At 37.7% G+C, this 19,313-nt stretch overlaps 1 long non-coding RNA gene across 1 annotated transcript in view; it reads right to left on the reverse strand.

The window, feature by feature from the left end:
* LOC122535350 overlaps positions 1 to 19,313 on the reverse strand; it is a 52,481-nt gene that overhangs the window by 30,025 nt on the left and 3,143 nt on the right. Inside the window, exon 2 of the long non-coding RNA XR_006308144.1 lies at positions 16,701 to 16,843. This is a non-coding gene — a long non-coding RNA (uncharacterized LOC122535350). The remainder of the gene's footprint in view (positions 1 to 16,700; positions 16,844 to 19,313) is intronic.

Raw genomic sequence — 19,313 nt, forward strand, 5'->3', positions numbered from 1 at the left:
TTAACCTTCTTAAAAACCTAACGTAAAAAGAGATTCTTTTATTTATTGTGGTATGATTCTACTATGCTTATTATACGATACTTACTAAATACTGTAGATATTTTGTCACATATTTTCTCAATACTTATCTCTTGAACTATATGTTACTTTTTCTATCATTGTATATAGTATAAAAATCAATTCTTGCTTCATATATTAATAATAAGGAATTCTACGTCTGATTAAATTAGACTTAAAATTTTTTATTAATTAGCAAATATAGTGAAAAATATAAAATAACGTAGGAAAGAATGAATATATATGAATAAAAATTGAGAACTGTCTTATATACAGTCTTTCTATATTTAAAGTTTGAAGATATTAGAATATAATGATTAATAATGGATACAGAATCTTGTACTTTCATTTAGAATTGGAGTAAGAAAATAAAATTAAGTATATGATACATTCTCCTGTATCTGCACATACGTTAGTTGTTAACCTATATATACACATGTTTTAAGTGTATATACTCACATGTTCTTTTTTTCTTCTATGCAACGTAAATGATACATTCACTTCGAAAAGAGCAAGTTGACCGCAAAGACCGAGCCTCTTAACACCCCCAAAAATATATCAAACAATGCAGCTACCCGCTGAAATCCCCAAAACGAGCACAATGAAACCCTCGATCCAATTTTACTACCTCGCTATATCTATCCCGTGTCCACGCATTTTGACACGCGAATTTTCAAGTTTAATCATTGCCAAAGTAGCTCTCGCCGCGAGCGAGGGGTGAAGACCAGTCAGTTCATCCTCCGCGAGATATCCCCGCTGACAAAGTAGCGTTAGATTGAATATCGCGGTGCCGTTTGTACGGCGGCCAACAATGCGTCACTCGATGCGCGATCACGCTCGCACGAGGTACAAAGTCGTCATCTTGCGTATCCGACAAACGCGTCGGGACGTGAAGTGAAAGGAACGCGCGGCCCGAGGAGGATCCGTCCGTTTCTCTCCGGATGGAAACGATGGACACGTAACGAGCGTGGCCCGATGGCCTGGCACGCACTAAAAATAAGTCCGCGGGACGAGTTCATTAAGGGGGAATTTTATAACACGCAAACGAGTGGATAATATCGATATCCCGTTTCTGGTCTGGGTGGCGGACGCTCCGTGGAAAGAGAGGAGAAATGAAACGAAAGAGAGGCAAAGAAGGAAAAGGAAGAAAAACGAAGAGCTGCGAGGGAAACCGGGGAACGGCCACGGGGCACCGATAAATAAGACCTCCTCGTTCGATTTTGACAGCGTCGTGAGAGGAAGAATTTTTTCGCGTGGCATGCGCAGACCGTCGAAATGAAAAGAAGAAAAAAGAACAACCCCGGCAACATCTGTTGTCTTGCGAACAGAGTTTCGCCACAGAGAGAGGACCCAGACGTCACACGTCCTTTCGTTCTTTCGAGCCCTCTTCTCCGTTTTCGTTCCTTCCCTCCCTCCTTCCCACTTTCGTCTTTCGTTCCGCGTCTCCGCGCCACCTTCCTCTTTTCCACGCTGATATTGTTCGCACGCATCGCGAAAATGTCGCGGATGACACCGGCTGCTTTTTGCGCCCGACCCTGGGATAAAGTGTTTAGTCTGACTTTCGCTGGGCGGGGTAAGGCGGCTGTTCTCTCGAGAGATCTCTCCATCGAGGACGGAGAATTTCGCAGAAACGTGGTCCAAGGACCGGGGACGGGACCGCAGCACTCGAGTAAAAGAAGTCTCCGTACTTTTAATGCTCGTTGGAACTCTCGTCCGTTCTCAGACGACGAACGCCGTCCACGTTTTACAGATACGTTAATATTCGCGTTAAAAACGCGAATCACACGCGACATGGATTTCACGGCTGCCTCTTTCAGTGCATTGTACCTTGCCGTTGTTCCGTATAGGAAGTACGACGGTGATCAATCCTTTTTTCGAAAGCTGTTGTGCGATCTCAGTTTAGGTACTGCACGTTGTTGCATTAATTATCTTATACAGCTTTACGGAAATGAATTTCTCTAGAGGAGAGAGCAATATTCTTATTCTGCGACTAGATACAGATTTCTTCTTTTTTAAAAAAGAACACAAATATATTTTCTTTTAACTTACATTTCTAAGAAATTCATAATTTTTTGAATACTGATAATAGAAGTATTTCTGTGGAATATCAGTTGAATTTTTTTCACTTATATTCATGTTGTTACAGGAATTTGGAGGAAATGTATATTCACTTTTCTCGCTTTAAGCTTCAAAGCGGCGTATTAACGCTTTTGTTACACACACATATTGCTAATTATTGTTGTAAAATAAATTATCTGCCGATTTTTTAACATCGTTTGTGAAAAGCAGATCAGAAATTATTCATACCACGAAAAAAACAATTGTTTATAACTGGATAGGAAGATCACAAAAGGAAGAGTAAACGCGAACGAGAATGTCCTTCCACATTGCATACCAAGGAAGATATTCATGAAAACGACGTTGAAGAAATGCGTAGGTGCTAATGGCGATTATATCAAGGTTCATTTGCATCATACCTCGATATAGATGAAAATTAAAGCAAATAATTTTTACAACAGTGTCCTACTTTTTTAAAGCTTTTTGCCTGCAGTTCGTATTTCTACTTCAAAACTGCACCTAAATTGCATGCTCAAATTTCCCAAATGCATAAACTCACAGTTCAATTATATAATATTGTATTAGATAGCACGTGAAACGTCGCTCGTACGAAGTTTTAATCTGTCGAGCCAATAACCATCTATTAAATTTTATCTCACCGTCAATTAACAACTACATTAAGAAACTGGAAATTTACTGTAAAATTTGTAATAAAGATATCGGAATCTCATTATTGGTCATCGTGAGAATGTTCGTTTAATCTTCTTGCACGAAGAGGAGCTTCGTGAAAATTACCGACAATACAAATTGGGAGAAATCGGAGATCATTTTCAACTTTTTAATCTGTAAATTAACCAAAAGGGACCGCGAATGAGAAAGCACACTCTGTCGGCGTCGTTTCAAGAAACTGACGATTCTTATAAATTTGAAATTCGTTAATAGGAAAAGCGTGCGGGTCGAATAAACACAATTGCTTCAGTTAAATAATTACGATTACATATTTTGAAGAAGCTACGCGCGATCGAGATTCTGTTTGAAAAACTACATTGAAGAAACGAAATACACATGTGCTGTTAAGGCTGCCTCCGTTCGAGGAGGCGACGTTTCACACGCGCCAACTTAACGTAACAACGTTAAACGTACAAAAGCAATACCTGTGAAGCGCAAGAAGCTCGGAGTTATTAGTACGCGACGGTATTAACACGGCAACGTCAAAGAGCGAACAAAGAGGCTTCGTAAGAGCCGAAAGTGAGAGAAAGAGATAGCAAGAACATTAAGGGACATTTGTCCGAGATTCTTTTCCACATCATCAAGGAGGTATTCTCTGGCTCGTAGATTGTCAACGCGCGATACACCGTCGACGCGAGCGTCGCGTTTCTCGATTTTAGGGTGTGCCTGTCGTTGGCTGCGTTAAGCTCGTCTTTGCACGCTCTTGTAACACGCAAGCGTACCCACGCCTGTCGGCGCGGCGCGGCGTGCTGTCACTCCCATTGTGAACGAGCAACGTGTGACACAGGCATGCGACATATCGCGCGCCACGAGATTTAGTGGTAACACCCACATGGCAGATGCGTTCAACTGCGCGACGAACGTAAAACGCGCGTCTTCGAGTTATTGTACACGGTGCTCGCGAGATCGTAGAGTGTAATTTCTATTAATGGAATTTTTATTGGAGACATTCATGTTCGACGTGGGGTATCGCGAAGTATCAGAACGCTTGTACACACCTTTCGTGCATATTTGAAATTTCATTAACGCTATTAGCCCTATGCGAGTGGGCTGCGGATCTTCATGCAATTTTATATGTATATAAAGTGGAAGCTGAGTAGGGATATTTTCTTAGGATAATAGAATCTTTGGATAATCTGCATTTCTTGTAAATTATGAAATTTGATCAGTTTTACGATTGGACTGTATAGATTTATGAATTGTTCGGAAATTGAAGAGTGCAATTATTATTATTATATATATATGTGTATAAAATACCTAAAATAGAATACACGAATAAAACATTTAAAATGCTATAATACTTAGTAGACGAAATAAAGCTTGAATCGTTAACGTTCTACAACGTTATTCAACTTGAAAAGTACGTACGTATAAAGTTACATTGATTGTATTTTCTTTTTAGTATAAACAAAATTTTACTTATGAAAATTTTACTTAAAATTTTACTTATGTATTTTCTTTTTAGAATAAACAAAATTTTACTTTTACTTAAAATTTTACTTATGTATTTTCTTTTTAGTATAAACAAAATTTTATTTCTACACTATTATTACTTCGCAGTAATTTTAAATTGAAGTAAATTGCTACAATCAACTTATAAATAAACGAAATTTTGATTATAGAGGATGTTCGTAGGATTGATGCTCTGAACATACTATAAACTGCGAACTGTGTTCGAGAAGTAGAATCTTCCTCGGATATTATTTTGTAATTACTTAGGAACTTAAGCAATACTTGCAGTTGGACTGAGAATCAATTAGTACACGTAGTTTTAGTAAGAAATAATATAAATCTAAATAAGGTAATTCTATGTAATCTTAAGAAATTCTCGCGAATCTTCCGAGATAATTACTTCAGTGAATAATTTGAACCTAGCCATATAAGTCATAATTAAACTGCAGATATTCATGCAAATTCATATTTTACAAATAGCAAGAAATTCGTTTCACTCTCTAAATACTATAATCCTTTGGCTTTGGAAAAATATGCACATCTCGTATATCACGTACAAATTACCTATTTTTGTACCTTTAAATTTTTCTTAAACGCATAAATATCTCGCAGTCGGGTCGTAATTATAAGACCCAATCTAATAAAAGATTACAAAGACACGTAACATTTGAGAAATTACAATAGTGATAGATCACAGCAGCAATTAAGAGTTAAGTCACCTTATTCATACTAACGTAAGTTATGACAGATTGGTATGCAGTTGCTCACTAAAGTATTCGAAATGTCCCGTGGAGGAATTTTTAATGAATATATTACATGTGTTGTGAAATATTTTGACTTTTACTAATATACTGTAATGATATTAATAAAAATCAGGAGTAACCATGTTCAATGTATGATTAATGTAAAAATGTTCTCTCTAATTGTAAATATTGGGATCTATTAATACAATAGAAAATTGATGTGTGACTAAATACTTTTGTGAGCAACTGTATCTGTAAAATGGTCAACATGTTCGATATAATTCGAATTCTACTCGCGCCTCTCACTCCGTTTGTCCATTCACAATGATGATAGCGACATTGCTTGACACAACGTATGATGGATCATGCTAAAGATCGAATCGATACAACTGAATGAGTCGTGGTAGACTTGATACGAACAACTGGCCCAACCTGTCAAATCATGTTACGAAATAGAAGAATTTGTAACGTATATGACACGTTTCAATTACCACGATATACATACATACATTACATTCTGCCATCTTGTTAGAATTTAACGACAGAATATTTCTTATTTGTATTTTCACTGCATTCTCTGCCAAGTCTCTGCTCTATCAATTATATAGATTACAGTCTGTCTGATGATAGAAGTTAACCAACCACATTCTATAGCAACGCTTTTCACATTGAGAACCAGTTTATTTGTTCTACGTATATTTTATATCGTCGTTCTATCAATTACGTGTACTTTTATTGAAACTTTTATTTCTCAGACAAAGAATATTTATTTCAAACTGACAAACAAACGACTTACTTTAAAACAATCAAACGTCTTTCGATCCAAAATTCAGCAATCACGCGAATTTCGTTAATTCTAGTTTCATTTGAATTTCATCATTTCTAACTGTAAGTTAAGTTAAACGAATTTCTCCTTCGTTAAATACTACTTCGCTTGTTTAAACGTGGATATTACGTACAAATAAAAGATCACTGATACTAGGAAGGATCAGTGGACTCTAATTATATAAATTATTCGTCCGCCGATAAATTCTTATAAACGATATCGATTAGAGACCATAGTAATCTTGTCGAAGCTGGCCGGAGACACGACAACCAAAAAGTATCTCTAAATAAAACAATCTCGTATACTCCTTCAACCGGTCATCTGATGAATGAATTATAGGCAACACTTAAAAGGAGATTTGCCAACCGGCGCAAAAAACTAGAAACACTCGTTTTCAACTCGATTACTATGTCCGAGCATAAATTGGTCAGTTCGTGGCTCCAACACGCCGCAAAACGCCGAGCTACACGAAAATGGCACCTTTTGTTCTTTCTTAATCGGTTGAACTGAAGAACAATTTCGCGAAGGACTTCCGATCGCCAACGATCGCTAGAAAGTGTCTGTTAGACACTCAATTAGGCATTACGCACGCGGTGTAATTAAGCTATGGGCGAGAAATGAACGCGAGTAATGGGATTATAATGACACCGAGTGGATTTCCGCGCCGGCATCGACGACTCGAGTGTTCTAATCGTTCCAATGATACACGCTCGAACGTTTAATCGATAGACAGATTTCACGGTTTTCTGCTTTCGTTGACGACGCAGCGAGTCGGTAATTATGGCAATTTGCGATTATAGAAACTAAAGCCGCGATTACATCGAGCAGCTACAGTTTGAAACGGTCAGGCCGTTCAACCAAAAATAGAGGAAACAAGATGCGTTCGGTCCAACGATCGATCTTGGTTGACATTGTGACAATTTAAGCCTTCACAAATAAATAATTTATTACCAGGGACCATAACTGTTCGGCCTTACCGAACACAATGGAGGTGGGGTTCACACCAAGAAGGACTTTAAACTTACTTAGCCTTGGAATTGGTAGGTATGACTACAATAGAAGATAGAAGGTAACGAAGAACATGAAATATGGTCACGGGAGATCCCTGCCGTCGAGAAATTAAAAATTAGAAAATTCCTTTGCCTGAGTTTGTCCATTCCCACCTGCATTGTGTTCGGTAAGGCCGAACAATAACTATTATAATCAGGATGAAAAAAGTCATAGCATAACAACTATTTTTTTTTTTTTTATTAAAACTTTTTAGATTGAAAGTAACGATTGTATGTCTTGGGAAAAATTTCGTTGCCAATAGTCATTGTCGACAAGAGAAATTTATTTCGATTGCATGTAACAGATGACTACTTAAATTCTTTTTCAGATTCTCTTTCTTCGTTAATTTCCGCGAGATTTATAATCTACGGTTCTTAAAATGTTTTAATCCGGTTACGAAAGATTGTTTCGGTCGAATTTAAAACAATACATTATACTATAACTGTTATAAACAGCTGAAATAAATGTCACTTATCAATAACTGTTATAAGATCAAAATAAAATTCCTCCCCGATCAATAATGATTATCGTCAATGAAAGAAATTTTCTACCATTTATAATTGTTATTCGTTTACTCCAAAACGTTTAATTTTTTAATTATGTAGTTTTTTTCAAATTTTCTTTACATTTTGGGATTAATATTCTCAACGTAAGTGACAAACTTAAAAGTTACTGATCCTTTTCATAAAAATTTTTGTGCCAACTATTATTTCTGGCCTCTGTTTATCACAGCTAGTAACAACTAATAATTGTTAATTATACCTAATATTTGTCACGAATAATTTATTCGATTTTTTCAATTAATTTTAATTACCGAGGAAATGCAAACATTAAGTTGGAATTCTAAACTCGATTAAATTCTAAAGTTCTAAATTCTAACGCTTGACTGTCCAGTTAAAAATTGCCTAATGTATAAACATATGAGTTTAAAAAAAATTAAATCGACCGAGGTATTTTCTTTTTCTCCTTTTTTCTCTATAAAACTCCTTGAAAGGTTATCCGATCGTTTCGCTCGCGAGATGAATTAACTTACGATCTTACGATCATTATGCTGTCACGCGAAGAGACTCGAGAGAAATACGCGAGTAACTGGAAGAGAGAGGGAGGAAAGGAGTGAAAAGAAAGCAATCATCGGAATAGCGGCTTGTTCGCCGTAGAATTATTAGCGGCGACGACAAGGCGAGTTGATAATAATTCAGAACTGTCGGCGGCTCGTGGTTTTCGCGTGGGCGAATTAACACCTCGTTTCGTGACGAACGGAAACCGAAAACACCCACTAGACGTCACTCTGCGACGCGTATAAGCCTGCAAACAAACATGAATCTATGCACGGTTGATTTAAGATATGTTATTGTTGCTACATCCCGCGCGTTTCTAGGTCTCTTCGCTTGTAGCTACCCGCTAATGAATGGAAACAGCTAATCGTAATTTCATGGTTCCTTAGGAGACAGCTCCGACAAACTCGTCGATTAGTTGGCACTTTCCTTCAAGAGTGTGAGATGCGTTTTCGCGTTGCTATATTTGATAAACGAATCATATTATTCTTCCAAACATACGATGATCCTCTGTTGTCAGAGGACTCCTTGAGATAAACTTCCAATGAAATATTTGCTCATTTCAATTCAATTTTCTTTATTACATAGGTTGTTAATTGAACGAATTGAATTGTTAATTTAATGCACAGATGACACGGCTATTGCTAGTGTATTCTTTGCTTGTTGATTTGAATTAAGTTGTTTTGTTTCATATTGCTTTGTTACATTAACTTTTTAGTTTCAAATCAACATCAGAACTACCGACGATAGAGAAATTAGGGTGGCAGGACTAGGAAAAAATATAATAAAGAACACAGGCTTTCATTCGTATATTTTACAAAAATTAATCAAATCTCTAAAAATGTAACGCTGTAAATCTACGAAATTATAAATTGTTCGTTTTGACTACTTTCGTAGTTCTGATGTTAAAATATTGTATCTTGTGAAAGATGTATTACAGTCAGTTTCACGCTGTTCACTATTTTTTATTCTATAAATTAAAATATAAATCTCTCTTTAATATATTTCTGAAAGCATTGTCGCCCTTTGAAGCTATTAGTACAATTCAATTCCGGGAAATCAAATGAAAACGCAGGAAGAATCAAGGGCTGGGGGGTATAAATTTTAAAAAATAGCCCCAAAAAGAAATCAGAAAATGGAACGGAAATTAGGAAAGGAATGCAGAAAGAATGTGACTCGATGAGAAATGTTGAACGATTGCCTACAGAATCCAACTCCAAAGAGTCAAATAAATGTAAAGGGAAATGTTAAAGAATAATAAAGAATATTTTGTTTTTCACGAAATTTTCGTCGATGGAGGAAAATCCAAGGGCCTTCGAGGCGGCTGTTTGTACAATACAAACTCCAAGGAAAAAAAAAAAAAAAAGAAAAAAGAAAAAAAGTGATAAAAATGGAAGAGAAGTTAGAAAGGAACGAAGAATGCGATCATTCAGTATCTGGAAGACCGGAGAGAGATTGATTGGCCCGCTCCAACTCTTCGAGAAGGGTGCGTCGTAGGACGCCACTAATGGCCCGGAATGGCACTCGCAACAGCTTCTTCATCGATGTAAACAACCGCTAAACTCACCGCGCGCGGTGTGCCGTGCCAAAGTGCAGTCGTATTTTTGGAACGTACTCAGCGTCATGGCGTCCCACGTCAGCACGCCCTCGCCCGAATCGCCAAGCGCGGCAAGCGTTGGCAGAAAGAGTCGAGTGAAATAACTTTCGATGGTCTCGTTCGTCTCGATCGAGCCCGCTTTTGAACACCCTTTGCTTTGGAAACCCTTTTGTATCAACGATGCAAGACGATAGTCGCAGAAAGACTGAAGAGAGACAACCGAAGGAGAAAGAGGCAGAACGAGAGGTGGAAACAAGATGACAAGACGAAGCAGAATTCGTTCCCTGCTTGCTACCATGTTCGTTTCGATTGGCGTGTCAACGTTCAACCAATCAAATTAAAAGTTCGACAAGAGCCGCACGTCACAAACTCGCTTGCGCTCGCCGAATTGGATGTCTCAATAATTTTCCACCAGACTCCCCTGAGACGCGTTTGATATACAGGGTGGCGCAATCGGCCAGAGGGTGAACAAAAGAAAGAACGATATTATTTCATTTAAGTGTACTTTGTCCTTGGAAAAATTGAAATTCTCGTAGAAATTTATGAATTTGATTGGATTTCAGACTGGAAGGGAACGTATAGTCTTCAGAATCTTGTTGTCAGAATCTATGAAACTAATTGTAAGTGAAAAAATGTAGAATAAAGTTCGAACATATTAGCTAAATACACGTATACTTTCGAATTGGACATTTTCCAAAGTGTCTCACGAAGAGAAACTTTACATTTTTAACTTTATTTAACTATTTTATTTACCCATTTTAGCTTCATTTGTCCATTTTAACTTAATCCTGGAATTCATTTACCTATTTTAACTATCTCCGAAATAAAGTATCTCACGAAGAAACTTTATTCTACATTTTTAGCTTTTCTTCGCAGACAGAATAACCCGCTGTCGATTATTCATCATTCAGAGCTAGCCAAAATTCAAGTATGCTCAAAAATTTCTAAACTCTCAATGTTCTCGAAAGTGAAACGCCTCAAGCGAAAATTTTATTTCTTCTCTCTTCTCGACTTATCTTCCCATCTTCAATTGTACACATGACACCCTGTATATCTTTCGGTAAACAGCGTCGGCCTTTTTCCCCCGTGGCTGGTCCATGTCGCTTTTTATCGGGGCTGATGCGAAGTTAATTGGTTCTCCGTGTTGCCGCGGCGAACGTCGCTACCGTGAAAACCAATATAACGTTTACGAGTGCGCGAATAAGACGATCATAAATCAAACCGCAGTGAACGAACGGAACGATACCATTCGTTCTGCGCCGGGTTCTCCTGGCTCTTGGCTCGACGGTGTATTGCGCGTCAAATGTTTCATACATATCGATACGCCGACGATGAAAACGAAGGAAGGAAGGAAGGAAGGAAGGAAGGAAGAGAACAAAATAACTAACGACCGGTGGATGATCGTGCCTTGTGTTGGCCGGGGGGGAAAAAGCCCACGTAAATCATCTGGCAGAGCTGCGAAATCGCAAGAGGAATGGACAACTAACGAGGCGCCAATTTCAATTTTCCTCTTTCTCTACCGATCTTGATACTTCTTGGCTTTTCGAGCGCCAAGAATGAAGAATTGCAACACCGAACGTTGAAGGTTGTTCAAAGAGCGGTTAAGTAAGATTATGTATTATGAAAGATTATAATTGTATATTATAGATTTTATATGAAATATAGTTACAGAAAAATAATGTATAAATAAAACATAGAATTTATGAGATTATTACATAAAACTTATAAGATATTACGTGTTAGGTTAAGTTAAAGTAATGGGAATTGTAATTATCGAAATTCTGAGAAGTTAGAATAGAAAATTTAATCGAAGTAAATAATAAATCTATATAGTATTTAATATAGGAAAACCGACAATCGCGTTACTTTTCGAATGACCCAATACGATCCTTTATAATATATAATCTTACTTATAATAAAATTCACGCAAAAAACAAATAAAATAAAATATTCAAGAAATTTTTTCGTCACAATGTATGGTGCGTATATCTAATAATTTTCAATTTAATTTAATTTTTGGATTTAAAAAAGAAGCAATTTTTTTTTTAGGATTGGTACATTGGAATGCAGCTTCACTTCGAAAACGAGAAGATTGTATCTAAATTGGTGATATTTTTTACGACGCTCAGCCTTCCAGAATGTACCCTGTTGAACTGCCTTCTGACGTTTACGACCGTTAAGAGAACCATAAATTTCGCGGCGTGCTTTTTGCAACGTGCTGTATATACATTTAAATAAGCTTCCTTTAAAGACGTCGAACCACTGCGTCGTTTCAACACCATGATTTGCGTCAATTTTTGCAACCTATCACCCCAAATAATTAAGAGATGACTCTTTCAATTCAAAATTAAAACGTCCGATATTCTAAATACATAATAGTATCTAGATTCCTAAGAATCTGAATCTGAAGAAAAAAATGAAATATGTTTTCATATGTAGAAATGATTAAATTTATATATATATATGATAAATTGTACTAAAATTATGAGTGAAAAATAAAGACAAGAGAAATAGTTCGATCTTAGCCCAAATCAATTGTAACATTGTACATCGTTAATTGTAATTCTGAACAATTGAAATACTTATTTACGCGAATAACGATAAATGGAAGGACAGTTAAAAAATAAAGTATGCAATGTAAGATTCCCGATAAAGACGTACTCATTTTCGAATGCAATATAATAATTCCGATAGTGTTTGAGTGATGAACATTTTGTTGATACTAAATATATAAATTCATTGAATATTAAATCCCGAATGAAAGAGATTTTTCGACGTATAACTATAACAACGAAACTTATTATTATCGTTAAACTGCGAAAAGAAATTAAATTATCGGAATTCAAATTTTCAAGTATCACGCACGTCGCACGTAGAAACTTTTTAATAAAAAGGACAGAAATTCTGATTTCTAATTTCCCTAAAAATCTACGAAAAATTCCTCCGATCCGATCCTCGAAAATCAAGGCGTACGTAAAGGCGTACAAAGCGCTCGTGGGCAAGCGATGAAGGAAAGAAAGAGACGAAAAGAAAATTGAAAGTAACTTGGGGACTCTTCTATTTGTCAGGCCAATTAGATCCGATTTTCGAGCAACCGATCCAGTCGGTCGTTGCGGTTTGGAGTCGCGGTCGTAGACCACCGGTCCTGTCTATTATTGTCATCGGAGTTGCAATAGGAGCGCGACGAGTCCACCCCGCGTACATTCATCCGCGTTCAAGAGACCGCCAGCAGACCGGGCAGCTCGTTCAGTGAGGCCGCACCATGGCGATTCATAGTCTCGCGGGTGTTCCATTAATGAGGAGTTGCTCGTTGCGGCTAACCGCGACTGTTATTATAGCTGCTCATAACAGTGAAGCGTGGTGACCCGGCGGAGTCGGACGGGAGGAGGAGGAGGCCTGAAGGCAGGCGTGTCGCGCGATGTCTCGCGACTATGAGGCATTGAGCATCTATTTTCACGCGAGCGTTGCCAACAGCGTCGGCCCTTGTTGCGCGATCCGCAACGATCCAGTCGTCGACCGGTACGGTTGCTGCTCGTCGCAGCAATTAAGGCTGCACAGTGGCAGAAGAAATTTCTGCGGCCACAGGAACCAGACGTCGAAATGGTTACATGTTCGGGAAATTGCACCGGACAAATGGTCTCTGTGATATCACCATTGTTCCGCGACACTCGAACCACTCGAAGAATCAACGATCGGCTCTGCGACATTGTTGCACAAGTACGTTACGTGATCAATCCTTTGCATTCGTTGGTAACAATTGAAAAATTGGTACTTTACGTTTCCTCTGGCAACTCGGATCGCCAATGCTGCCGTATATATATTATGGCAACTTCTAACGGCAGATTTTGCAATATTTAAATGCAAATTTCACAGACTTACTGATGCACTATCTGAGAATGATTCTGAACGATTTTAATTATAATGTATCAAATGTAATCGTCTTTTGAGGTACATCGTGAAATATGAAATATAAATTAATAAATTCATTAAAAAGGGAAAGTTTAATGTTCCTCTTGGCCGTGATAAACGAATAATCCGGAATTTGATGTGTAATTATCGAGTTGTTGCAAGGAGATGTGCAAAGAGTTAATACTCAATTCTTGAGGACCGAGATGAGTTCTAACATTTGAAAAATTGCATTTGTAACATCGTCACTTGTCTGCATTTTTCAAATTCGTGGGAATAATTAGTTTGACTTTTCAGAGGTTCATTTGATGACTAAACTGTTTATGAGAGGAGACTATAAATATGATTATAACTTCACTACACTATAAATACTACACTATAATTATAAATATAATATAATTTCTACCTAAAAATATAAATGTAATTTCAACATCTACATACACTGGACCACAATAAAAATTTAGAACAATTGAAATTGCAAACTGAAATGTCTTCCAGGAAAAGTTCACATTCACTTTCATGTCACACGAAATACACTACATATTCAAATTCTATCGTCGTAAACGGGATTTCAACTATACCAATGAAATTATCTAATAGAAACGAGTTAATCGCAAGAGAGAGGGGAGTGATAATCCCCGCGAAAAGAGATCGCGATCCGCGAAAAGTGACTCGTTCGATCATCGAGTGTCGTGAGTGTTGACCGCGAACGTCCGTGAAGTGGAGAGCCGGTTGTCAACCCTCGACGCACGCCTAATTACATCGCCGCGCCGTTAATTATATATCTTTTAATACGTCAATTATTTTATTAGCGGGCTCTCGCGCCGCTGCGTCGCCCTCTCTTCTCCCTCTTTCGCTCGCCACACGATTCGTCTCCGCATTTTAATCAATTTTACGTTGAAATTAAACGTCGCGATAGATTAGAGATAGATCATCTTTCCTCGACCGATCAATTTAATAATTTTACATAATTTTACTTTCACGCGGGCTTTTTGTCGCCTCGGAGATGATTCAGATACGTAGAAGCTGATTTCTCTACGTGCCCGATGAAACTGTACGCTGCAGGAGGAAAAGTGAGATGTAATTATAAAATTCGAGGAAACAAGATGTCGAAAAAGAAAAGTCGAACCGTCAAGAGACGTACAAAAGGAGGAATATTCATGTTTCCCATACGGGGTGAAAAGAGCAAGCACTTTCGTGTTGTACATGTTCTAATCGATCGTTTCTTTCGAGCCTCATTCACGAATAAAATGCAGATACATTTTAACCATACATTAGTAGACAAAATTATAAGATATTCCGAGCAAGTTTCCTGTATTAAAAAAAAATATCCCCGGAATGAGCAAGATCTTGAGTTTGTAGGTAAAAAAAATTCCGACTAATGCTCTTCAGAAAATAGAATATTTGCAAGATATCGCTTTATATAGTAAGTAACGTAGTTATTATATTATAAGTAACCGTGCTTGCAACTAAAATTTGCAACGATGGACTATGATCGCGTTGAAGCAATAAATCTTCACCCTTCCTCTTTGCTAACACACTCTCGATCTATTAACGCTCGTTTGAACTCTCTCAAGGAAAAAGATTTCGCCTTTCTTCTAAGCCGAGACACACCGACTGCGTTCCATCGGTGGAAAGGGGGCAAATTAATTTACCCCAAGGGAAACGTTCGTTCGTATTACAAACAGAAGCTGGGCGCGGTGACGAACGAAGAAGCAAAGAGAGAAATCCAGCGCAGACAGTGGAGGGCGTGGGAGATACATTTATAAACTCTCGTGCATGAGCCTTGGAATCGGCTGATTTATTGGCCACGGAAGAAGATCGTCGCGTCGTTCGCTTTAGAGCGCGTCGACGGCCGCGAATGAAGTGGACCAACTTTAGGGACCCTTCACGTCGAATCACGGCGTGTTCTCCTTAATCGATCGTCCATGACATTGAACGATCAACAAATTATACGTTGCGAATGCGCTTTAAACTTTGCTTCGTGGCGCGGCGCAAACTGATTTGGAATTGGACATTCATATTTTATTGAGAACTTTGGACTTTGAGAGTGTCTACCTTTGTAGATAATTAATATCATTTGTAACTTTCGAATAAAATGTGGAATTCTCTTCATTGTTCAAAATGAATAGTTAAAGCTCAAAAGCCTTAGGATACTTCTTAAATAATGAATAAAATAACAAAATTTTACTTTTTACGTGAATGTTATATTAATATTTTACAGACTCTGTTATGTAAGTTAATTTTTTTTCCAGTTTTTCAAGAAGTATAGTACTCATCCTAATTAGTTCTAAGACTCCTGAGCTTAGATATAACGCGTGCAATTTAACAATGGGTTAATGGTATACGTGATGAATTCACACATGCCTCTCTTTTATTACTTTAATCGTTCACATAATTTTTTTCGCCTGTGGTAATTAACACTTTCAACTGCAAACAAATTTTTGTTTCAAAGAATGTAAACGAACGAAAAAGTACAAGTAAATTAACCAGGGGCTTAATAAATAGTAACATAAAATATTACTATTTATTAAAATATCAAATATTATAAATTACAGAGTTTTCCATGAGCATTTCATTTCTAATAAATAAAATTATATAGTAATTACAACTATATACCCACTTTATGGTAATTATAACCATATACCCACTGAGTTTAAAATTCAGAAATTTTCGAAAAATGGAATTGACTCTCGAGTAATTCATACATTCTACAAGTAAAAATTCCTTGTAAAAGAAACAAATAACTTTGCTTCCAATAAGACTGTTTCGCCGCGAAAATAATCGTTTGTCCCCTCCAACAAAATTCCTCCGCCGTACATCTCGAAAATAAACTACCTTTATGATCACCGAGCAAGTATCAACTTCATCACGTAACAGTTACGCATATCGAAAAAGCGAAGTTCGCCCTTTGACAACATCTGGCGCTTGTCTCGTCCATGACGGTTGTTTCTAAACTGGTCGCCGGGTTCTTTCGTAGGAGGCACCCGGAAGCGTCGTCGAATTCACCGAGACCGGAGAAACGGACTACAAGAGAATACGGGATACTCTGCGAATTTGCGAGAAGGCGCGTGTAATTTGACGGTAGAAACGTCGCGACGACGTTCGTGCCCGCTGCTTTGTACCGGTCGCGTTTCAACGAGCCCAGCTCCATTACTTTCGCACGTATTGTAATACACATGTTGGATTCCATTAAGCTAACAAATGTACGCAGTACATAATCTCACCAGAATCCCTGTGGACGTTCATGTTGTTCGTTCCTCGCCGGCATTTCTCACTGAGGGAGGCGTTCTCGATTGTTTCGTCTAGCTGGCCGATTGTTGCGTCTGCCGTACATCAAGTTCAAGCGTTCCTCAGCTGCATCTTGTCCCTGAAACAGAAGCACAGAAACAACATTGTTAAAGGGATTGAACGTCTCCTCCAAACGTATTCAAATTGCACGCAATTGCGCAATTTGTTTTTTAAACGAAAGTTTAAGAGAGCGGATATTTGAAACCTTGAGGACCTCAGTGATATTAACAATAATAGTAATAGATATTACAGAGTTGGATTCCACGTGTATAATTTTCTATGCATACGAAAATAGAAGTTATTCTTCCTAAAGTAATATTTCGTACAAATTTATATTTGTATGTATTTATATTGTACAACAATAAAGTAAAAGGAGTTTTTTCTGAAATTTAATAAGTCCTCAAGGGGTTGATAAACTATCCACGAATATTAATATTGCACGATAATTTTTTACTGCTTATAATAAATAAATTTGTGATAATATACCTCGATACGTGTAAATACGGGATCTTACTACATGTTTCTCTCTGTTTTAAACTTTACTAACAAAACTGTAGATTTGCCAAGAACTGCGAGTTTATTTAATTCTTGTTCAATAATGTTCTTTTAAATGGAAAATGAAAGCGTCGATATCGTATAAATTGAAGAACGTAGACTGTAAACGTTGTCACTGGTCTGGAGAGGCACGAGAAATGAAATATTACGGTCGAAAGACAGAGGAAGGAAGGACGTCTTAACTTGACGTGTGTAAATATTCGACTGTCCTGACAAGTAAACTCATCATGCGTGCTACGAGACTGCCTTCATAACAGTCAACAAGGTTAAATTTTCGCGTACTGTGAAATTTTATGCGCGTACTTCAAAATTTCCGTCGAGAACATCGCGTTGATAAAATGCCGGAAATTTACAGAGAAACTGTGAAAATTAAATTATGATAAAACTTCCATATCCGCGGATTTATATTTGTACGTTTTTTTTTAATATTATAATATAATTGCACTAGTTTATGGTATCGTTTCAATATGTAATATTTCTAATATGTCCAGTACAATATTTTTAAGCGTTAACTTTTATATCATATTATACGGATTATGGTATTAAGAACCCATGCTGATCATTTCCATAAATTGAAAAGTAAAAAAATGATTACATAAATGATTATATAAATTATATTTACACCATCTTTCTCCTGTGATAAATAAATTCGCAGAAATAAGTCAATTTTATGAATTTGTAAATACGAAATTCCTGCTGTACATTTCAATTTTATTATCAATAAAATTTCCACAAAAAGAACATACATTCTTCTCTTCGTCCTTAATATTTAAATCCTCGACGTAAAAATTCTTTCTAAACGGAAAATATCCAAGAGTCACGATCGAGAAAATACTGAGGGTCCACGAAGGGTTATTAAATACACGTATTTTCTACATTCTATGCACCCCATACCTCCCAACCAACATCCAACAAGCACGATCACACATCTACCAAGAATCTAGTCAAACATTTTTCCATCTCTTCATCCGCCTCGATCTGCATTCTCGTCGGACGACTACATGATGTTTAATTACGTTGATTAATTTCGCCAGGTACGTTCATTCGATTACCAAGCAAGATTGAAACTCGACGATTAATTCGAAGACGAAGACGAGAAGGAGGAAAACGCGGCCACACGACGGCGATAACAATTCCGTCAGAGAGAAATCGGCATGAACGTCGAGCCGCGTCAGAGAGTGTGGGCGCGGGAGAGTGTGAGCACGCTTGTGCCGCGGTGAATCGCAGAAATAGCTAAGCACGCGTTCAGAGCAGAAGTCTCAGGGTTCGTGAAATACATCGCTACGTTGATAAAGCGGCCCCCCACGCCAGAAACTTCGAAAATTTCCACCGTCATTTGTTACCGAGGAGTTCAGTTTCACGCGCCATCGCGTCGTTCCCCGCCTCGCCTTTTCCGTTTCTCTCGACTTCTCGTCGCGATGAGCGGCGAGTCGTATCGGCCCGGCAAACGTATCAAACACCGTTTCCCGGAAAATTATGACGGCGGATTAGCGTGAAAAATGGATTGTTTTCGGTGGCCGGCGGACGCGTAATTGTGACACGCGACAAGATTATTCATTGTCGCCAGGCTGCGTGAGCCGCGGTTTCCGAGACGCATTTCGCTTGTCCGCCCGCGTTGATGCGTGTCCTAAATTACGTCGGATGACATGAAAATCCCGCGTTTCAATATCAGGGAACGTCAGGTGAAGATGAATCGGTGATAGTTTCTTAATCTTGCCAAGCAAGGATTAGGTAAGTATTATACACGTAACTAAGAAACTAAAGGTAGTCACATAAATATTGTATAACATATATTGAAGAAGAGAACTCTTATTTTGTCAAATTGAATGTTGCATTACACATACCTCGACTCGATGTTGTATTAAAATACGTATATATACACATCAGTGATGTGAGAAATACAAAACCCTCTCATTTAAGCTGGAACAAAAAAATACAATTTCTCAAAAAAAAAGAAAAAAAGAAAAAAGCGTAAACTACAAAAATTTGAGCAA

Source organism: Frieseomelitta varia, unplaced genomic scaffold, assembly GCF_011392965.1.
Source record: "Frieseomelitta varia isolate USP_RPSP 00005682 unplaced genomic scaffold, Fvar_1.2 scaffold_706, whole genome shotgun sequence".
NCBI classification, from domain to species: domain Eukaryota; kingdom Metazoa; phylum Arthropoda; class Insecta; order Hymenoptera; family Apidae; genus Frieseomelitta; species Frieseomelitta varia.